The following is a 4621-nucleotide window of genomic DNA, read 5'->3' on the forward strand; positions in this document are numbered from 1 at the left end:
CAAGTGACATCATCATAGGACCTAATCACATCAGCCATACCATCAGGGGCTCGTTCACCTGCACATCTACCAATGTGATATATGCCATCATGTGCCAGCAATGCCCCTCTGCCATGTACATTGGCCAAACCGGACAGTCTCTACGCAAAAGAATTAATGGACACAAATCTGACATCAGGAATCAAAATACTCAAAAACCGGTGGGAGAACACTTTAACCTGTCTGGTCATTCAGTGACAGACCTGCGGGTGGCTATATTACAACAGAAAAACTTCAAAAACAGACTCCAAAGAGAGACTGCTGAGCTAGAATTGATAGGCAAACTAGACACAATCAACTCTGGTTTGAATAAGGAGTGGGAATGGCTGAGCCATTACAAACATTGACTCTATCTCCCCTTGTAAGTACTCTCAAACTTATTATCAAACTGTCTGTACTGGGCTAGCTTGATTATCACTTCAAAAGTTTTTTTTCCTCTTAATTAATTGGCCTCTCAGAGTTGGTAAGACAACTCCCACCTGTTTATGCTCTCTGTATGTGTGTATATATATCTCCTCGATATATGTTCCATTCTATATGCATCCGAAGAAGTGGGCTGTAGTCCACGAAAGCTTATGCTCTAATAAATTTGTTAGTCTCTAAGGTGCCACAAGTACTCCTGTTCTTCTTTTTACAGAGATGACTGGTATCAAGTCCCCCGTTGATGGGGTGCTTGCGCTGAGCGAGTATCCCTATCACATCCTTACCCTATAGTACCAGGTCTGATCTTCCATCCATTACAGCTGCTGCATCAGTTGTTGTATCCAACAAACCCACGTAAGTATAGTATAATTTGGAAACCAATGATCACCACAATTAAAAGACCTGTTTCACTAGGGCTCCACCCAAACAAAGTCTCCCACCAGGAGTGATGGGCTGTGTTTTTACCTTAATGGCAATGAGATCCATTCCCAGTGAAATGGGGGAACCTCCTTACAGAGCTCAGGATAGGCATTTAAATGTTGTACAGTCAATATAGGCCCAACTGTCAATGGTGGTTACATTAAAGAAACAGCAATTAATGTAAGGCACTATGGTTGGATCCAATGTCCATTAATTAATACAATATTACATTTTGCCCACACACACACACACCCACACGCTTTACCAGCATAGACAATAACATACCCCTCTTCCTAGATAACATCGAAGGAACAGTGAGATTTATTGCCAGATTACCCATTCATCCAACCCTTATGGCGAGTTCCAAGCAAGGGAGCACATGCAGGTGTTATGTGAGAGATATTTATGCCCTCTAAGTGGATTTGAACCTCCTTCATGGTGTCCTGAAATTGGGACTCTTAAACATCAGAGGGGAGCAAGGTTTGTAATCAGAGGGTTGAAAATTAAATTGTTGTTGGTGGCCCAATTCCACTCTGTACCAATCAGGCTCATGAAATCCCTCCAAAATGGCAATATGCCCAAAGAATTTAAACCAAATTGTTGGCATGAACTTGTCACAATGTGTGTCTTAATGGAACTACCCAGTCTGGGGGACCTTGCTGAATCATGTCATGTCCAGCTAAAGTCCAGTTCAGCGGTTCCCAGTTTACAGGGAACCGTGTGATATTTTTGCCTGCTGGCATGATCAGAGACAGCTGCAGTTCATCTCCAGGTAACGGCGGTGTCTGAATTCCAAAGACAATGACGACACGTAGGGGCATGGTTGTTCTCCAAACAGTGGAAGAAACCAGGGCTACGCTGCACCTTTCGCCACCCAGGAGGCTGTCACTGGGTGTGTTTGATGGTGTACGTCCCGTTCAAGACCACAATGGCTTACAGAAGAATGGGACGGAGTCTGGGATGGTCTTAGTTTCAAAACAAAACTTGAGTGACTCTCCGGTGGCACTCTGCATGCAATTGACAGTGCTTTCCCAGGGGCAACCCAAGGAGTTGCCAACAGCGTAGAACTGGTAGCGATGCTGCAGGGCCAGGGGGTTGCTCCCATTCCCATAGAATCCATGCATGTGGCACAGCAATTTTGCTTCCTGGGCTCCAGCTGGCAAGCACCTCCAGAGGCTCAGAGGGATCACAGGTACAGCATAGAGCCTGGACAGCATCAGACTCCAGACACTTATGAACAGCAGGGTGCTGGTGCACCTGTGGGATGTCATGGCTCGTGTACGGGACCTGTGAGGGGACAGAGAAGAGAGAGAAAATTTCCCACACTCCCCTCCCCGCCCCCCATATATACTGGGAGAATTTGGAACCAATATTACAGGGTGAACATGAAGCAATGACCTACATAAGGGTGGCCATAATAAGTCAAGGACTTTTCTGGCCTTTTCCTGTATCAACATCGAGGTAGGCACCGACCAGCCCATTTGATGCATATTTTCCAACGGCTCAAAGCCGTTCCTTCTTGCTGGCCAAGAAGGGCGGCCAACAGGATGGAGAAGACAGTCTTAAGGGTCGGGTCTTAAGGGTCCATTCTTTGAGCTGTGAAGAATGAAACCATTTCCGCCAGGGTTTTCCATTTTTCCCATTTAGGATTTCTACCTGACAAACACTGGGGTTGGCCTGATTCACAATAGAGCAGCGGCCATCCCAGGAGTGTGTAAAAAGCTGCTTAGCAGTGACAGAGGCAGTGTTGGTTTTAGTAGGGATGGCTTCCACCCTGGATCTTTCGAAAACAAAGTCAGTGGATTCATACACAGCTGAAACTTTGGCAGCTAGAAACGGAACCAAATTTCTTAGCACCTATACTTGCTTGCCACAGGTAATGATGCATTCTGAGCTAACTTAATTAACTCACTTCCACACCCTTCAGTTGCAGCAAACTGCTTGCAAAAGCTAGCATGAGGTTTTATTCCTTCAGGCGCACTTTTAGGCAACAATTCATTTTCCCCAGAAATTTTGTCCTTTCCCTTTTTAGCTAAGGGTTACGCTACAGAAACATCTTCCTGAGCATCTTTCTGGGTTTCAGTTGAGTCCAGAACAACTTCTCAGACAACTGACATATCCTCAATCAGTATAAGCTGAGAGGCACATTCTGTCTGCTCCTCAGACAGAAGATTGGAGACAAACTCTCCCCCAACAGATAAACTGCCATTCCTAACATTCACAAAGTTAGGAATTTCCTCCCCTTTGTTCCCAGACAAACGTTTGGAGATTGGGGTAGCTCCCTCCATGGGAAAGTCATTACCCTCAACAGACACAGGCTTAGGAATACTTCCTTCCTGGGTTTTAGTTGAGTCCAGAACCACATCTGGCACGACTGACAAATCCTCAGTCAGCATAAACTGAGAGGAACTTTCTGCCTGTTCCACAGACAGCACACTGGAGACATTTTCTCCCACAGCAGTTAAACTGCTTTTCTGACAAGACAGACAGTTTGAACTTCCCTCCCCCTTGTTACAGACCACATGGCTTTCACAGACAAACACTGGGAGATTGGGATGGCTTTTTTAACAGGCAAATAGGGAGACAGTTTCTCCCTCATACCCGCTGAGCTGAACTTGTTTAGTGGTGGTCTCCCTTTGGAGATCCTGTCCGCTAGCAATTGGGCTAACATCCCTGGGTTCCCCACTGTAGCCCTCACAGTGGGTCTCCTCCATATGTCGCACTGACGTCTTGCGATCAGCTGGGGAGGCCCGTGGGGAGCCGGGCACCCCTACTGATTGTCAGACTCCCAGAGCCTCCACTCAGAAGAGGGGGCAGAGATCTGGTTTTGACAGGGAGTGGGCATGGGGGATGCACTCTGTACCAGGGCAGTGGGTTGTGGGGAAGCTCCCAGCATTAACTCCGTTTTCCACATGACCTGAGACAAAGCATTAATCAGGATGCTAAGGGGCTGGCAATCATATTTTCCCATATCCTCCCCTAAGCTCACCAGCTCCTTTCAAATCATGTTCCTAAGGGTCTCCTTGGGTCAGCACTGCCCAGGGTTGTGGGAGGTAGGGGAATTAGGATTGGGAGGGTGCCTGGCAGAGTAAGGACTATTCTTTGTAAATGTGATAGCCTGCATGGGCAAATCTCCTGCCTGTTTGATTTTTGCCACTAGTTCACTCCAGGTTAGGTGTTCTAAATCCACAGTCCCCCTGGTCAATTTTGTCTAAGAATTTAGTCCTGCATAAATGCTGTGTACTAATTCAGGTCCCTGATACCGGAAAGTGATAATCCCATTCTCTTCGGTCTGGGGTAATGACTTAGAGAGAGCTGCCAGCATTTTCTTTCGAATTAGGTAAGCTTCTGGGGCCTCTCCTGGTTTCTGCTCTTCCATTATATACAGTTTCTTAAGGGAGGACGCAGGCAGTAATATTTTAAGAGAACATATCATCCATTCCCGGGGTCCAGTGGCAGTCCACTCCCAAGAACATATGCCTATGTCAGAGCATCCGCATCACAAGGAGAAGCGCATAACTGAGCCAATTGGGTTAAGTCCATGCCATCAGCAGAGGGATACATTTGCCAAACATGGGCCAGCTATGCAACGGCTGTATCCCGGTTCAGTGAACCCAGTCTCTCAGCAATAGCCTTGGCTTGACTAGGAGACCACCTTACTACGTCCATGACCAGCTCTGTTGTGGGAAGATTGGCTCCTGCAACTATGTGTTTAACCTCCCTTGTGGAAACAGGGGCA

This window comes from Trachemys scripta, chromosome 5, assembly GCF_013100865.1.
Source record: "Trachemys scripta elegans isolate TJP31775 chromosome 5, CAS_Tse_1.0, whole genome shotgun sequence".
In the NCBI taxonomy this organism is placed as follows: Eukaryota; Metazoa; Chordata; order Testudines; family Emydidae; genus Trachemys; species Trachemys scripta.